This window comes from Thermobia domestica, chromosome 14 (assembly GCF_964235325.1).
Source record: "Thermobia domestica chromosome 14, izTheDome1.hap1.1, whole genome shotgun sequence".
Taxonomy (NCBI): Eukaryota; Metazoa; Arthropoda; class Insecta; order Zygentoma; family Lepismatidae; genus Thermobia; species Thermobia domestica.
Window position 1 is genome coordinate 130,249,878 of NC_137467.1, and position 20,039 is coordinate 130,269,916.

The window sequence follows — 20,039 nt, forward strand, 5'->3', positions numbered from 1 at the left end:
AGGTCAAAATAAAGCAATATATAAATTAAAATTTTTAACTTTGCGCTCTTCAAATATGTTGCCCCCTAGGCACGGGGCTAGTTGGACTAATGGGAAATGCGGCACTGAAAACACGTTTCGACTCTAATATCGGTTGATTTCGATATTGTTATGTTGCTCCGTAACCACCCTGGGTACTAATGGGAGCTTAATTGGACTTGAATTGAAAGTAGAACTGTTTACTTAAGCGACCACGAAACTATGGATTCGATACTAATATCGATCCTTTTCTAGCATTTCTGATATGTATCCCGACAGTACTCTTTTCCAGATTGTAAGAAATACGGTTAAAATTGCTCTAGACATATCAGAATTATGTTAAAACACACACATACATCCACTTTCATATATATAAATACAGATTGAGCTAGCGAGAAGGTGAGAGAGAGCGACCAAAGATATCACCACTTCCACATTGCAAAAACATATATTTGGTATTGAATTGAAAATCTATGTAAAGACCTTCTGCTGTGGCATGCTTCATAAGGACAATTCCAGTCTGCTCACGTGACCTTTGGGGTTCATGAATTTCTTGCGAGCGTTCCGACTGTGGATTCTCTGTTTATACCCTCTCTTTATGCCTCGGATAATTTTGCAGAACATCAATGACATGCTGTAATACGAATGTTGAGAAGTAACCTCTACATGACAAATAGCTGCAAATAAATACACTACATAATTTATTTATTGCGATGATATTATTTTCTTAATTCGTATTTAACATTCACATATAGAATACCAACGCACTGTGAACACCTGTTATATTTTACACATAATAATCACTATGTTCTGCAATGATTATATGTTATATATACAACTGACGTATTTTAATGTAATTATTTTATATAATTTTTCATGGATTGCGGAAAATAGAATTTCATAAAAAGCATTGACCCAGATGGGAATCGAACTCTCAACCTTACGATTTGAAATCCAACGGCTTATCACTGAACTAACACAAGTGCTGTTCGGAAGATACTTCTAGCGATGTATAGGAGCATTTAAGATAACAATGACATTCATATCCACTGGAAACGCAGTTTTGTTCTACTTTGACTTTTATTTTAGTACTCAGGCGAGAATTATGTTCTATGTCTTAACTTTCAGCATTCTTTTACATATGGGAAGATTCGTTTACGTATCTAAATATTCCATTAAGTATGGAGAGCAAAATGAAAAACAAGCATGTGCTGACAATACAAAGTTTCGAAATATATCAGTAAGTATTTCAATCAATGTTGTTTTTTTATACACTTGGTAACAAGTCTTATTACAGTTAAAAGAAGAAAAACACATCTGCAAACTTTTTCCCGATTGCAAAGGTTGGCTTCGAGGTTCGAACCTGGTTTACTTTATTCCGATGATACCCGAAGTTGGACTTAGAAAATTTTTGCCTCGAAACAGCAATAAAGAATGCGCTCAACCTTTTTGAGACAAGTTCCCCATTAAAGTTTGGAAATTGCCAAATTTAAAAATTTGGTATGGTAGCCTATGACCATGGTATGTACCTCTATTAGTATTGTGGGTTCATCTCGTTCCCTTTCATGGGTAAAAAATTGTCAAAAATTCAAATTTCGGAGGTTTCCGACCTAATTTATCCCCTTTGATGAGGTGTTATTAATTTGTATGGTTATATGGGCATGTATAGGGGTCCATTGCCTTTCATAAGGCATGAGAACATTGATGCACCTCTTTACAAATTTGGGAGAATTGCCGTGGCCCAGCCCTTAAATTTTGGAAATTGTCAAATTTAAACATTTGCTATAATAGTACAGGACCCTAATATATATCACTATAAATTTGGGTGGTCCACCTCGTTCCTTTCATGGGTAAAAAATTGCCAAAATATAAACGTAAGCAATACGTTGTACCACGTGTTCGGTTTTTGGCCTAATTTATCCCCTTGGATGAGGTTCTATTACCTTCTATGGTTATATGGGTGTGTACGGATGTTCACTCTGTTTTAAACATAGGTATATTGGTACACCCTTTAAAATTCTGGGATGGGTACATTGGCCCACCCCTTCAATTTTGGAAATTGTCCAATTTAAGCACTTGGTATCACTTCGTATCATAGTACAGGACTTCAATTTATATCACTATAAATTTGGGTGATCCATCTCGTTCCCCTAAATGGGTACAAAAGTGCCAAATCTTAGTACAACCACGTGTTCAGTTATTGACTCAATTTATCCTCTTTGATGAGGTCATATAGGGTCCAATTTTCTTTCATAAGGTATGGATGTTTCCTTGGGAATTGTTCAAACAAAAATTTGGTAGGACACTAAGGTTGTCAAATATTAGTACTGTCACGTGATCAATGATTTGGTTTTTTGATGCACGAGTCTTTAGTACAACGACGGGTCTCTAGCCAATGTTCTCGTCTTATATCGCACACTTTTTTAGGAAAACATTAGTTTTAATCTGATAACGTTGTATGTACTATATTCATAGTATACCTTGACATGGAATGAAAAATAAAAACACATAGATAAGCATAAATTGTATTTTATTTATTTTTCTGGTTCCTTCTTCTTTCTTGGTACATTATTAAAGTATTGGCAAAGTTTGTAGATATAAATTTTTGTATATTGAGGTGGGTTTCTTCATTAGACCTCCTCCTCTTGTTCTTGATTGTGATTATTTGTTTTCATGTCTTGCAGCATAGCACCAGTTCGCAAAGCTTCGTATTGTGAATGCTGTAAAAAGAACGAAGAAAAAAGATTATTAGTATAGAAATAGACGATGACAAAACAAAACATGTAAAATGCACTCTTAATGATAAATATGATAAAATTATCTGGAAGGTATATTGGTGCAGTCTACGATCATTAACCGCGGGTACTGTTGTGAACAAGTATTGAATTTCCCTCAGAGATTTTCCTTGGGCTTTACAACACAAATAAAAATAAGCATAATAGCCACACACGGATGAACCAGGATTGCATTTGGCTATTATTATATTTATAATGCATGCTATTATTATATTTATAAATATATTATTATATTTAAGAATGCAACATGTTGTGGTACCTAAGGAGGAAGACCATAGCTGTCAAAATATTCTCCATAAGCAGGATTATCGATATAAATTGCAATCCAATTCAAGGGTGAATAACTTAACGACATTTGTAATATTTACAATTCGTTATCTGTTACGGTTACTATTTTGTAACCCATTTCTGCACCTAATTAATAACGTTATTAGTCAGTGTAACTTTTAAAATGGTATGCTCTAAATAATGTTATTCTGAAACACTGCATTTTGGTACTGTAGTTACAGTCATCGAGGGATTAACGATACTCGAAATACTCACCTGTGTCGTACCTGTTTAGATTGTTAAGATAAAACTGGTTCCAATAAATACACTAAGAAAAAAAGGACTAGGATTTCAGTGTGGATACATCGTATTTACGCGGGGGCGCTCCTTAAGTAATGTAATTTCATGTATAAAAGTACAGCAGATGGGAACACCATGCCAAGTCTGGAGTTTGGTGTCAAACTAGACTCGCTGTGATTGGATAATTTTATTCACATGATTGATTTCGTGTTAAAAGCTATTACTCTCGTAAGGTAGGGAGTCACAGATTTAGAAAGAACCAAGAGGGGACAGTCGTAGGAAGGTGGTAACAATATTACATACGTAAGTTACCACCGTCGAAATGGGTATGGCGTTAATTCTAGATTTTAAATGGTGGTCCCACAATACAAAATTTTCGCTGGACGGTGGTGTAGATCGTACTACAGATGAAACAACATTACTTAATGTGGTGACGCGCGTAACCTGGTAAAAACAGCATTTACATGCCGACTGAATTATGCATTCTTCTCCGTGTACCAGTTCTTTCTCGAACCCAAGGTGTTTTATTCTTTGATTTTAGCGATATGAACCGTATTGAAATTCTGCAAAACATTTTTGTGTAAGTAGACATATTTTCGTTATGATGAGTACCATTTCTATGTTTTTCTTTTCTTTCTCGGTTACCTTTTGTACCTGTATTTCTTCTTCAATTCTGGTGGTCTTGGAGTTATTCTTGAGTAATGTTGGTGACAGGGGGTCTCAGGTGGGCTTTAAAAAATCTCCATTATACTAGTAAATAAATTCCAGGGTTTTCAGTCTGCTTTCCCCTCCTCATACTTAAGATTGAGTAAACACCTTAGACCCCGGGCACATGTCCTTTGAGAATAGTATTACTTTGATTGTTCTGTATTGAAAAGAGGAAAAAGAAAATGATCAAACAGTGAAATTTTTAATTCAAGTTTATTGATAAGACTTTAACTTCTTCTGATGACACTGTCGGTAGTTGAGTTGATTTGGAGTTTAACGTCCCTTTCAGCAGCAAGACTTTATGAGACAGGACCTACTGATTAACGTGGATCCGAAACACATGAGCTCCCGCCGGGAATCAATCTCCGGCCTCTCAAGCCAAAGGCGCGTAGGCTAACCGATTAGCCACGAAGGAGCCGACTGCCGGTAGTCACCAGATATGTCTATTTTACAACATACTTGCACTGATCAATGTCATTGAGGCTCGAACTCATTTCCCACCAAGGATCGAACCCGGAACTACATGCACCAAACTTACACATACACTGGCCACCAGAGAAACGGGAAGGACATTTCATTTGCTTGCTAGCAATTTAGATTATCTTTAAAATACAGGATCAAATACATATCAGACATCAGTTGCGTAGCGAGAAACTCATCAAGGGGGAGCTCACAGGCAAGCATTATATATATATATATATATATATATATATATATATATATATATATATATATATATGGGGGGGGTTGAAAAATCCGGAGTGTCAGGTCACCATGGTAGCTAGAAATACGAATTTGGCGCCTAATTATTTAAGACCAAACCATGTACGCCTATATACCAAATTTGTCTCCAGGTTGGAATTTTCGATCGCCAGGTCGCCATTAGTAACTGAATATTTCAGTTTGGCGATAGACATTTACATAAATTATATCTTGCAACAAAACTCTATAATCTTGTTACTGCATTCAGACTTCCGGTTTCGTGGCGTACCTATAATATATAACAAAGCAATATATAGAAGTTATTACATATACCGGCCTAAAAAGGTCAGAAATATGGCGATTGAAGCTAATAATTGACCATGAAAACTATACTTCAGCGGGTCGCGGACATAAGCCCACCGACAAAAAGCCCACCAGAGCTTTCGTGAAAGTGGACAAAACCCACTAGAGCTTTTGTGTAAGCGGAATAAGCCCACCAGAGCTTTCGTATAAGCTGAAAAATCATACAAATGAAAGAAACAAGACTTGGGATAGTCACATACATTTTTCGAACATATTTGCGAATTACTAAATTTACATAAATCACACTCTGTAGATTAAGAATACGGTAACCATTTTCAAATTATTTTTAATAGTTCCTTTTACTCTAAAGACCTTAATACAATGTATGCGAGTTTCTGCATCTAGCAGCTAGCGAACGTACCTTGGATCTGTGATGCATAAAGTTCTGTGGTTTGATTCCCGGTGAATGAGCATCGAACGCACTGCAGTGGTTCAGATCCAACTTTAAAACTCTAGTTCTCGTTCTGTAAAGCATCGCTTTTGATAAACGACGTAAAAGACAATATTTGTATTTCCCAATGATAAATGGTGGAAGTAGAAAATAAAACCTTTCGGGGGAAGTCTGTTACCTTCTCTCCCCCCTCGTGGAACCATCAGTGTTTGTGCTGTATATTATGCTTTTGGAATATAAATTTGTAAATAATTTGAGAAGTGTGTATATTTTATACAATATACTTACATTAGTTTGTTTTGGTTTATGCGATATTGTAAATAATTTGACAACTGGATAATCATGTAATAATTTATATGTATAATGATAGAAAAAATATCTGACGTAAGGGTATACTATAATGTTGTTTGTAACGTATTAAAATGTTAAAGGGTGAGTGGCATTCATGGTGAACTTGTCGTTATTTCGTTGACAAGTTTATTGTGAATTCTTGTATACAGTGATTTATTTACACCCTCCCAGCACCCCCTAAAATTTTCGGACACCCCTCTGGAAATAAATTCCTTACACCCTTCCAATTAGTGGGGTGCAATATTAAAAAGATTCATTCTCGTTCTGCCTAAAGCCTTCCAGGACTTTGTAGAAAATATTTTAATCGATTTTATTTTTAAGCAGAACGGGAATTTCCGTTCTGCCTAATCTTTGGAGACAGGGGATTCTATGCGAGGAGAATTTTTTAGGGAAATGCAGCACCGAAAATCTTGACTCCTAGCGAGTTTGTATGCAGATTGGAACTCATGTATGATATGGCTGTAATAACGAGGGCAGGAACTAAATCCAAGTGTTCAAAATGTAAGGAAAATTCTGACGAGGACAAAATCACAGGAGTATTTATTGGATGTACCAGTGCACACACTATATGATTATTTTCAGCGTGCGAATTAGACAATTTATATTGGGGGGATAAAATTAGGCCAACTTGACGTAGAGTCTGAAGATGCAATAGTTCAAAATGAGACAATAATACCTTACCCCCCACATACACACATAAATATGATGTGACATCTGTAATAAATAAGGGATTTATTAATTCAATAAATCTACTGACAATAACCATGAATATATTGTTTGACATACACACACCACACCTAAACTTTCTGAACGTGTTTAAATGTTGGCCCTCGAAACCGAGATTGATCGAGACGAATCCGAAAGCGAGAAAGCGATATTCGACTCAAGACGAGATGAAAATCGAGACAGCTATTTGTTACTCGAGGCAAAAACGAAAATATATGAAGTCTCGTCTCATTCCGTCCGATCCCGATACCAGTCCTAAATTTACTATTGTTGGAATGTGTGATTCAGTGTTTCATTACCGGTGGGAGCTCTGATTTGCCGGTGCTGACCTCCCGGTACGCTTACTTAACTTTCATTTCCCCGCTATTGCATTAGGCCTCAAAACTTATCAAGTAAGGGCAAAGGACAATCTCAGTATAATAGTTGACATTACTTTTCCTTCACAAGTTTCTTGATATTCTGTGATAAGCTTGACAAAGCACACCTGAGATCACTTTCCACTTCCAAACGGCTGCGATGCTTTGATTTCATTGTGAATCAACATCGAGAATTCTGATTTACAGAGGTAAGTTGTCGAGAACTAAACGAGAACTTCTAAGGCTTCTTTTCCTAGTCTTGGGTAAACAGGCAGCAAACAAACCCAAAATTCTTTGAAAGATGTTCATTAAAACAATTCTTTGTCACCTGAATCGTACTTTAATTCAATTGTTTCCTTCTGAATTTCATATGGAGATACGTAAATCCACATCAATGGTGAAAGGTGTTCTTGCTAATTTGCACTGCTAGTCTTCTTCACACAAATCGGGAAAATATCGCTTGAATTAATTATAGACTGAGTATAGGTGTGAGGTGATACTTTCTTTCCATATGGTTAAATCATACTCTTTATTGGTGAGAGATCATTTAATCGAGGAAAAGATGAAATGTTGGGCGTAGAAGCATTAAGATAGTGTTTCTGTAGTAAGATCTTTTAGATGAAACCTCTTATCATGTCACAAGAAGTAGGTATGTTCCTATTTCTACCTTGGAGCTTGAGATTAAGATTATTTAATGTTTCAAATATATCAGCAAGATTTCAAAGCCAAATTTATGTCATCAATAAAAGAAGTAGAACCCTTATAGAACAACATATCCACTGACTACTTTTCGAATAAAATTCACCAGAATTGTCACCAGGAGAAAATAGCTGCTCTACCATCGCGGAGAGTATGTATATACACAAATAACCAGAACGAACAATGCCTGAAAATAATACTCTTCAAACGCAGTAGGCAAGATAAAAAAAAATGTGTAGCTAAATGGTAACGCAAACTCGTATAAAGTGTATCTTTTCTCTACACTTGAAGGAGAAATATTCACATCTGACTTAAGGTCGTACAACGTACTTGACATACTAATTTTCGGTAATTAAGGAACTTCGGTATGAAAAAGAAAGTTCAGCACTGAGGTCGGCACACAAAACTTCAAAGCAACAAGTATTCAAAGCATTTGACTTTACAAAATTAACAATCTTATTATTCAATGATAACAGCTGCTTCAGGTTTTCTGGTAAAGTTTTTGCAGCTAATGTTTGCTTGTGAATTAAGGAGTAGGATTTCTGTCCTTTGCCAGCTTTATAAATCCAGACAGCGAACCTAACATTGCTGGAGCTCTATCAGTGCATATTCCTACAACTTTGTCCCAAGACAAATCATTGTCAAGAGAAAAATTACTGATAGCAGAAAAAGACATCAGAATCTTTGGATGGTGTCTCCGAAGTGTGCCGGTGCTATGCCATCAGTTGTAGCTCAGAATACTCATTAAATGAATGCAACAAATCGGGGATGAAACTGATGCACACCACGGTACTTAACTGTAAAATTACAGTTAAATTTAAATTGATTTTGATAGTACACTTGTAACCGACCGATTACCGGTTACATTTCTGTTTAAGTTGGTTCCCGTATTTTAATGTTTACCGGTGGTTTACGCAGTGTTAAAGTTGGTTATTGTATTGTAATACTGCGCCCTAATGTTTCTAAAGATTGTTTTGACGTTAATTTGTTTCGTTGCCAATGAAATAAATGGTGCAAAGGGTGATTAGTCTTATATGAAAGATGCAAACACACCAATAATTTACCATTAAATTTCGAACTGTCTTTTCTGCAATTGCTCGCGTTACTGCACTAATTTCATTCATATGCTTGTATAGTAACATTTAATTTACACTTTACCTTATATAATTCTGTCAGTGGTTCACAGTTGTCATGCTGCCTATTATCAATTTGATGTGCATTTGTTGTTTATTCTGATGTTCATTTGGTACTCCTTCTGGCTATCATCACGAGGGGGCACTCGAATCGCTGTCAAGTAATCGTTGTTGATTAAGATGGCGGACAAGCTTGTAGTTAGATCGACTTAGTGTCATGACAACCGCGTAAATGAAACCGGACAAATATAGGTGAGTTAAATTTTTTTATCATATTTAAAAATTATAGAATCCGGATATTAAGTACCATGTATAAATCAGTTTGTTTCGAAGGCTAAGTGTCGGTATTGACATGTAATGGTTATAAATATTATTTCAATCGTGGTCACATATCTAGTATCGAAAACACGTTTATAAAGGTCTGGTATTGTGAAAAAGATGACGTAGTTCACCACCATGAGATAAAGAATACAGAAGGCGGTCTGAGTTAGGCTCCTTTAAATTTGGGAAAATTTTATAGCTAAAACACTTCTGGAAGTCAACCTTGTCTAAATTTTAATATTTTGGTCAACCTGAATAAGTAGAAGAAAAAGGAAAAGAAAAATCGAGGAGCCTGACTTCAAAATTAATTTAAACACCGTTAGGCCCAAGGCCGCCAAATAACATCTCCGCCATTACTGGTGAAGTATAGTGATGGCAAGGGGGATGTAATTCTTCAAAGTTGACGACAATGGGCCACACGGACGGTCTCCTACGACTGTAGGGTATCGAACTGGTGATCCAGTGGCATCAATTCTTTTGAAGTTTAAGAAGTGGGTATACGAAATCTGCCTATTGAACTGAAAGATTGGACTTGCATAACCTGTGGAACTTCCTAACTGGTAATATCTTTTCTTTGTTTTTCCTTGTTTAATCATGAAGTGCTTCAAGATTACTATGCGTAGTTAAATCGAAAAGCGTTACGCGTCTTTCAAGCTCATTGTCATAGTCCACTTAGGTACTAATGATTGCATGCCATAAGCATGTATGATCGAAGTACGAAATCTTATGTACTTGATACGTGAACCTGAAAATCTTGTGTGTTGATACGGTAAACCTTTACTTTGCACGCACCCTTCCATAGTAATGTACTTTAAGATTTTTGAATGTTAGGTTAGGTAAGCTCAGTTAAACGCATGTCCCCTGATGATGTTTTATTTTGTGAAATATTTGCTGTAGGTTAGGTTAGGTCAAACTTAAATGTGTGAACCATAATATTTATGTCGGCTATGTTATGAAATTAAATTTTGTCTGTGCTTTCGAATCTAATATGTGTCTGTAGGTAGGTTAAATTTGAATTTAAAGAAGAAGTGTCCCATAATATTTTGGTTAGGTTAGAGAATTTAATTTTTGTCTGTGATGTCAGATCTAATATGTGCCTTTTATTTTGTCATGTGATATATTTTATTTTGCCGGGGTGAACTTCACTTTCAACGCACTTGTGATAACTTGACGGTTTATGTTAGAATATTAAATGCTCCATAACGTATGACATTGATAAGTGGTAATGATGATGAAGTTTCTTTGAGAGTGTTTCATATATATATATATTACTGTGTCCTTTCTTTTAAAATACATTTGTGTAGGTTAGGGAAAAGTATATCGTAAGTGTAGAGCCGGTAACAATTGTACTTTGAACGTGTTTTCCATATTTTGCCGTGTGCCCTTTTGATCTTATTTCGTAATATAGTTTGTATGTGCGCTTTCCATGTTTCATCGGGTGCTCTTTAATATTGATTTGTAATACATTTCTACATGCGCAATATGTGTGAAATCGGGAAAATTGTACTTTTAACGTGTTTATTATTTAGTGATGTGCCCTTTTCATAGTATCTCGTAACGTGCTCGTAATTTAAAATTCTCTTTCGTGTGTCTTGTCACATTGTTTTCGCAACATATATTCAGTATTGTAGGTTAGGAAAATTTAAAAAGAAAATTTACGTATTCTTTGATGTTGATATCGGTCTGTGCTGATCCGGTGAAATTTTATTTGGACATACCTTTGGATTTAATATCATTATTTCTAGAACTATCACTTCGTGCAACGTTTTTTTTTTCTTTCGTTTCTTCCTTCGGTAGATAGATGTTTACTTTGAGCGTGCCATGATTATAATTACGTGCCTATCCAATCCATTAAACATATATTTTGCCTCATCGACACTAGTAACGTTGGAATATGTCTCAACTTGCTTCCCCCAATTAGAATATGATTCTTTACGCGTATCCATCCCTATTCAAGCTTAACTGATTATGAACAGAAACAATAATAAGTTAAAATAATAATAGTTGGAAAGGCGTTCTAATATTTGAACCTGTCGAATAGATTTTTTTTTTCACTCACTATACATTTGTAAATATTTCATTCTTCATTGATAACAGTGTTTTTCACGTTATATGTATTATGAAAATGATGAATAGGCTAATGTGAAGTAATAATACTACTTATTCATGTTAAGTTAAAAGAATGACGTTGTAGTAGTAATGATATGGCCTATGTTTGTATTTCATTTGATATACGACAGGGATATCATAAAGAACGAACGCTCAATTAAGATGTTTATTTATAAATATAGAAGTAGAGAGGATGGATCGCAAATTTTGTTAGTATTAAGAGTTTCCTATATGTATTAAAGTTGAGAATCATGTCTGATAATCTGAATATGTTAAACCATTATGATGACATAATTTCATAAAATGTTGATAGAGTATCTTCGAGATACCACGATGGAGGCAAATGTTTAATATTTTTTTTTAAATGTTTAATATTGTAATTAACGATTGGCACGAATAAATAGTCATACAAATTCAGCTCTATAATTTCAAAAATAATCTATACAATTAAAATTTATGAAATTTTTTTTAAAATTTTTTATTATTTTAGTACTAATTAAGCTAAACAATGTTGACTCTTATTCTTGGTTGGCCACAAAACAAGAATCTGGAAACTTCTGATGATAAATAAGTCTAATATAACCTTGATTTTTTTTCAATACCCTGAAAACGTATTGTTATAAGTGGCGACCTCAGCTTTAGGATATTTGTTTAGTTGATAATTTGTGTTAGGATATGTATTAATATTTTTTTATAATTATTGTTTTGTGTGCCAAACTGAGATAAGTATGTGAAGTAATGAGTGGATTGATGATAATGAGCTATTAGACGCGTGACCCAATTAATGCAAAATGAGTGACGAAAGTCTTAGTGTAGATGGTTCTACCGAACACTTTAAATGTTGTGATAATAAATGTAATACTAGTGACAGTGTATCCATACGCTGTGAAACTTGTGATCAATGGTTCCACATCCGTTGTTTAAACATTCCTGATGAGGAACAGGAAGTGTTACGTACCACTAACAATAAATGGGTTTGCTTTGACTGCAAATTGGATGGTGCGTTGGATACGGAAACTGAACCACCTGTGGTGCGAAATCCGAAAAAGAAGGGTGTACCCGAAATTGAAATTGGTGGGGGACCATTGTTTAAAACATTGATTGATATCATTACAGACTTGCGAACAGAAATGTCTGTCATGAACGGTAAAATGGATGCTAATAAGAATGAATTAAAGGTAGACATTGTTACAATTAAAGAGTCTCTCTCCAGTGTACAGTCGGATTTATCCACTGTTAAACAAGAACTGGAAAATAATGTAGCATCTAAAGGGTCATCTATAACGTCATCAACATTGACTTCTGGAAAAGAAGTTGAAACTATAATCGCTAATCACAAACTAGAAATCAGAGCTGTGGGGTTATGTGAAACTGATAATGTTGAGGGCACAGATTTACAATTAGCAAATAATAATTTTTGTGATGTCTTAGATAAGATAGATAATAATGTGCAAAATGATACGGCTGCGTTAGGAGCGCCTGAACTTAGGTCTCATTCAAATATTAGTAATGATAATTTAAATGATGAGACTGATGATTGTTCTAATGATGAAGTAGATGTAGATGTAGGTTTAGATTTAGTGTTTAGTAGTAGATATAGTATATGTGTCAATAAATATTTGTTATGTGAACCCCAGATAATGCATGATAATGTAAAGCATAGCTCTTGGATGTATGCAGATTATAAAAAGAATCCACATGACAGGGTAGCGAATGGTAGTCGAACGAAGACTATAGATCTTTATATATGTGGTGACGTTGTCTTATTTCCAAGTGATGACAAAAGAATAAGTAAGTTTCGGCAAGGGCGAAAAGAGATAGGGAAACCTAACCCGATACTGATTATGGATGTTAATGATTTCAAAAATAGATCTAAAATGTTTATGTGGTTAGTAGGAAATTGCTCTAGCCAGGGGCGGAGACATAAGCTAATTGGAAAATATTGTTGGAAGTGGCTAGAAGCACTCCATAGGATAAGACAGGCAAAAGTCTCACCGCCTGTATTAGCTCCTCCTACGATTGAAATTGTAACCCTGAATTTTGTTTTCTTCTTCTTTCGTTGTGATTTTATTAGTTCAAGTTATGTTTATGATGTTTTATAAATAACGTAGGAGGTAAAATATTATAAATAGACATGCATTAACAAAATGGGGATTTAGAATCTTGATTTGTAAATTTCTCTTTTAGTGAACTTATTTAATTAAGAACTGAAATTTTGTAAAGGAGTGGCAAGTTGAGTCATGTTCTTTCGATCAGTGGGCATAATAATTTCAGCTTAAAGAAAATAAATAAATGAATCTTCCGGTTTGGCTAAACCCGCGGAATAATTTCTGGTGAAAAAGGGAATGTTAGGACTAATTCAGAATATTCAGAAGTTGTTTACGTACCAGTATAGTATGCGGTACCGGAATGTATAGTTTAACAGTATAAACCTACCTGCTAGTTAATTCCGTTCGGGTTCAATGATCATTCCTCTGTCTTCTTCAAACGTACCACTTCGTTGTATCACCGCATTCTTTTGTTGCAGCAGAATTGATTGATAACAATAACAATAAAGTTTTCCCATTTTGTTAGCCATTTCGGTCTTTATTCGTGAAAACAGATTGAGCAGTTGTCATAAAAAGGAAGTGATGTTTGCTCAATTGGAACTTCTCTCCTCAAAACAATATTTTGAATGTAAAATGAATTCGTTTCGAGATAGTGATTTGTACTGTCTTTCTTAAAAATTTATTGACGTATTTTGTTCTGAAGGAAGGAGGAAGTACAGCGAATCGGAATATAAGTAACTGTATCCTGAACACAGGAGTCGAGCTGAACTTTATAAATTATAATATTTGGCAAATCTTTTCAAAATTCTTTTCGTTCGGTTAAGATTGACCTGTGCCCAGTATATATTTAAAATGCGGTTTCGGGAAAAAGATAGTCTTCCTCTAGTAGACCAGTATTTATAGTTAAGAATATGAAGGCTGAATTATTGATAGGTTTATTTCTCTTTACGATTTGTGATGTGCCTTGGTTTTAAGCTGGACGAACACTTATTCATTTAGAACAACTACTTGAAAATTTTTAACCTTTGGAAAATTTTGCACTAAAAAAAAATTAAGAATAAACTTCGGTCCTTTTAGGAATTCTTTCTTGACGAAGGAATTTTATTCCTCAGTTTGCGGCCTTAACAGCGCCATTTTTCGATTTGTTGAAGAAAGACAAGAAATATTGTCTAACTAAGGAATTGCTGAATAGATTCCAACAATTGAGAGAGTTGTTGAGTGAGCCTCCAGCGCTCAGTCAACCCAATTTCGATCAACCCTTTCACTTATTTTCAGATGCGTCACTAGAGAATTTGGCTGGCTATCTGGCTCAGTATGATGATACTGGAGAACTTCTCGTTATCGGCTATGCAAGTAGAAAATTAAAGTTATATGAGGTTTCCTATTCGATTTTCCAACTGGAGTTGCTGGCAGTATTGTTTCTGTGCGAGCATTTCTCGTATTACATTTTAGGTAGAAAAATCACGGTTCATTGTGACAACAGCGCAGTGACATACGCTTTTACGTTACAGAACCTAGATCCCCGAACCACAAAAATTTTGTTGAAGTTACAGAGGTTCGATCTTCGGTTCGAGCACATAAAAGGGGTGGACAATAAAATAGCCGACATATTGAGTCGCAATACTCCGGAGCTCCCTGCCGAACCTGAAGAATATCATGTTAATTCTGTTAGTTTTGTTAATTTTGTTTCTTATGATGAGAGTACGTGGTTCACTATGAATGAGTTAATGCAAATGCAAGAGGGTGATAGGTACTGTAACGAATTAAAAGCGAAAATGTCAGACAGTGCCGATTCTCGAATTCGTCTAGTAAATAATTTGGTCTATATTCAAAATTCGAAAACGAAACGTTGGCTGCTAGTAATCCCAGAGTTATTGATTGAGAGAACGATTAGGAAGGTTCATGAAACGGGGCATTTTGGCGTTAGTAAATGTTTGAAATTAGTTCAGGAATTGTTTTTCTGGAAAGGACAAAAACGTACGTTCCAAAAGTTCATTAATAATTGTGAATTGTGTGCCCGAACGAAGTTCTCCAATAGAATTATTGCTCGTGAGGATCTACATATTGAGGCAGATAAGCCACATATCAAATTATGCATAGATCTCGTAGGAAAATTGCCATGTAGTTATGGATTCTACTACATCCTCTCAATTGTTGATGTCTATTCACGGTTTCTATGTTATTTGCCGTTGAGGAATGCCACAGCTGCTGAGATTGTTCGGACTCTAGAAAAGGAATATTTCTATCTCTTCCCTTACCCAAATTCTATCATATCCGACCAGGGCCCACAGTTCCTCTCGAACACGTGGAAGAATTACTGTAAGGATCACCAAATTCAGCATATTTTGGTCTCTCCGCACAACCCTTCTGGGAATGGCATTATCGAACGTTCGCATCGAGAACTCAACCGAATTATTCGATTATTGTGCAGCCATAATCACACTAAGTGGAAAACAGTGCTAAAGACGGCACAAGACCTCTTAAACTATTCTTATAATAGCACCATTGGATGCACACCTGCCGAGGTGTTCATTTCTTTTTCAGCTACCGATAGATTTCGAGAAAAATTTCCATGGCCGTCTGAACTGAAAACAGTAGAAAATTCTAAACGGCATATTCAGGTGGAACCCCGTTTGTTATCAAAACGAAAGCGAAAGTCGCAAAATAATGTGATTGAAATTAAGGAAATGGATTTGGTTATGGTCAAAACCCATTTTCAATCGGATGCGTTTAAGAAGGTCACACACAAGTACATGCCTGTATTCACGGGGCCTTTTGTTGTGACTCGAGTGCATCACAACTCTGTTTCTTTAAAAGATTTGGAGGGGAGAGAAGTGCCGACTCAAAATTTATCGAACGTAAAATTGTTCAACTGTTCTCCAGAAAAGAGAGAAGAATTATTAAAAGATTTTAAATAGTCATATAAAAAAAGAGATATAATTTGTTGAAATGTTTTAAGTAGTTAAAAAATTTTTTTTTTCTTAAAGCCGCCGGGAAAAATGTAACCGACCGATTACCGGTTACATTTCTGTTTAAGTTGGTTCCCGTATTTTAATGTTTACCGGTGGTTTACGCAGTGTTAAAGTTGGTTATTGTATTGTAATACTGCGCCCTAATGTTTCTAAAGATTGTTTTGACGTTAATTTGTTTCGTTGCCAATGAAATAAATGGTGCAAAGGGTGATTAGTCTTATATGAAAGATGCAAACACACCAATAATTTACCATTAAATTTCGAACTGTCTTTTCTGCAATTGCTCGCGTTACTGCACTAATTTCATTCATATGCTTGTATAGTAACATTTAATTTATACTTTACCTTATATAATTCTGTCAGTGGTTCACAGTTGTCATGCTGCCTATTATCAATTTGATGTGCATTTGTTGTTTATTCTGATGTTCATTTGGTACTCCTTCTGGCTATCATCACGAGGGGGCACTCGAATCGCTGTCAAGTAATCGTTGTTGATTAAGATGGCGGACAAGCTTGTAGTTAGATCGACTTAGTGTCATGACAACCGCGTAAATGAAACCGGACAAATATAGGTGAGTTAAATTTTTTTATCATATTTAAAAATTATAGAATCCGGATATTAAGTACCATGTATAAATCAGTTTGTTTCGAAGGCTAAGTGTCGGTATTGACATGTAATGGTTATAAATATTATTTCAATCGTGGTCACATATCTAGTATCGAAAACACGTTTATAAAGGTCTGGTATTGTGAAAAAGATGACGTAGTTCACCACCATGAGATAAAGAATACAGAAGGCGGTCTGAGTTAGGCTCCTTTAAATTTGGGAAAATTTTATAGCTAAAACACTTCTGGAAGTCAACCTTGTCTAAATTTTAATATTTTGGTCAACCTGAATAAGTAGAAGAAAAAGGAAAAGAAAAATCGAGGAGCCTGACTTCAAAATTAATTTAAACACCGTTAGGCCCAAGGCCGCCAAATAACATCTCCGCCATTACTGGTGAAGTATAGTGATGGCAAGGGGGATGTAATTCTTCAAAGTTGACGACAATGGGCCACACGGACGGTCTCCTACGACTGTAGGGTATCGAACTGGTGATCCAGTGGCATCAATTCTTTTGAAGTTTAAGAAGTGGGTATACGAAATCTGCCTATTGAACTGAAAGATTGGACTTGCATAACCTGTGGAACTTCCTAACTGGTAATATCTTTTCTTTGTTTTTCCTTGTTTAATCATGAAGTGCTTCAAGATTACTATGCGTAGTTAAATCGAAAAGCGTTACGCGTCTTTCAAGCTCATTGTCATAGTCCACTTAGGTACTAATGATTGCATGCCATAAGCATGTATGATCGTAGTACGAAATCTTATGTACTTGATACGTGAACCTGAAAATCTTGTGTGTTGATACGGTAAACCTTTACTTTGCACGCACCCTTCCATAGTAATGTACTTTAAGATTTTTGAATGTTAGGTTAGGTAAGCTCAGTTAAACGCATGTCCCCTGATGATGTTTTATTTTGTGAAATATTTGCTGTAGGTTAGGTTAGGTCAAACTTAAATGTGTGAACCATAATATTTATGTCGGCTATGTTATGAAATTAAATTTTGTCTGTGCTTTCGAATCTAATATGTGTCTGTAGGTAGGTTAAATTTGAATTTAAAGAAGAAGTGTCCCATAATATTTTGGTTAGGTTAGAGAATTTAATTTTTGTCTGTGATGTCAGATCTAATATGTGCCTTTTATTTTGTCATGTGATATATTTTATTTTGCCGGGGTGAACTTCACTTTCAACGCACTTGTGATAACTTGACGGTTTATGTTAGAATATTAAATGCTCCATAACGTATGACATTGATAAGTGGTAATGATGATGAAGTTTCTTTGAGAGTGTTTCATATATATATATATATATATATATATATATATATATATATATATATATATTACTGTGTCCTTTCTTTTGAAATACATTTGTGTAGGTTAGGGAAAAGTATATCGTAAGTGTAGAGCCGGTAACAATTGTACTTTGAACGTGTTTTCCATATTTTGCCGTGTGCCCTTTTGATCTTATTTCGTAATATAGTTTGTATGTGCGCTTTCCATATTTCATCGGGTGCTCTTTAATATTGATTTGTAATACATTTCTACATGCGCAATATGTGTGAAATCGGGAAAATTGTACTTTTAACGTGTTTATTATTTAGTGATGTGCCCTTTTCATAGTATCTCGTAACGTGCTCGTAATTTAAAATTCTCTTTCGTGTGTCTTGTCACATTGTTTTCGCAACATATATTCAGTATTGTAGGTTAGGAAAATTTAAAAAGAAAATTTACGTATTCTTTGATGTTGATATCGGTCTGTGCTGATCCGGTGAAATTTTATTTGGACATACCTTCGGATTTAATATCATTTCTAGAACTATCACTTCGTGCAACGTTTTTTTTTTTTCTTTCGTTTCTTCCTTCGGTAGATAGATGTTTACTTTGAGCGTGCCATGATTATAATTACGTGCCTATCCAATCCATTAAACATATATTTTGCCTCATCGAAACTAGTAACGTTGGAATATGTCTCAACTTGCTTCCCCCAATTAGAATATGATTCTTTACGCGTATCCATCCCTATTCAAGCTTAACTGATTATGAACAGAAACAATAATAAGTTAAAATAATAATAGTTGGAAAGGCGTTCTAATATTTGAACCTGTCGAATAGATTTTTTTTTCACTCACTATACATTTGTAAATATTTCATTCTTCATTGATAACAGTGTTTTTCACGTTATATGTATTATGAAAATGATGAATAGGCTAATGTGAAGTAATAATACTACTTATTCATGTTAAGTTAAAAGAATGACGTTGTAGTAGTAATGATATGGCCTATGTTTGTATTTCATTTGATATACGACAGGGATATCATAAAGAACGAACGCTCAATTAAGATGTTTATTTATAAATATAGAAGTAGAGAGGATGGATCGCAAATTTTGTGTTAGTATTAAGAGTTTCCTATATGTATTAAAGTTGAGAATCATGTCTGATAATCTGAATATGTTAAACCATTATGATGACATAATTTCATAAAATGTTGATAGAGTATCTTCGAGATACCACGATGGAGGCAAATGTTTAATATTTTTTTTAAATGTTTAATATTGTAATTAACGATTGGCACGAATAAATAGTCATACAAATTCAGCTCTATAATTTCAAAAATAATCTATACAATTAAAATTTATGAAATTTTTTTTTTAAATTTTTTATTATTTTAGTACTAATTAAGCTAAACAATGTTGACTCTTATTCTTGGTTGGCCACAAAACAAGAATCTGGAAACTTCTGATGATAAATAAGTCTAATATAACCTTGATTTTTTTTCAATACCCTGAAAACGTATTGTTATAAGACACTGTTAAATGGCAACACTGAGATATGCCCATAGAATCATCACACTACAGGTAAGAAAAAAAATCGAGATTTTTTTTTTTTTTTTTTTTTTACCTTTTCAACTACCTGATGTTTTAAATCCAAGATCATTTCATTAGAAGATTAATTGTAAGTGTCACAGTATTGTCCGAAAACGATATTTTGTCATTTTTTTGTGACTTTCTCTCTCAAGAATAATTTTGGTTGATAAAAATCTCATCAATAGTAGGAGGTTTTTTTTATCATTGGCTATTAGAAGAGGAAGTCCATATGATGTTTTCATTTTTTTCGTGACAGATTTCAGAGCACTCCAGCTTCATAAGTTTCAGCGAGTTTCTTTTCACAATAAA

General features: G+C 34.7%; 1 protein-coding gene across 4 annotated transcripts in view; it reads left to right on the plus strand.

Moving 5' to 3' along the window:
- The window catches only part of LOC145670317 (uncharacterized), a 46,937-nt gene that overhangs the window by 22,368 nt on the left and 4,530 nt on the right, over positions 1-20,039 (plus strand). The gene's annotated exons all lie outside the window — the stretch shown is intronic.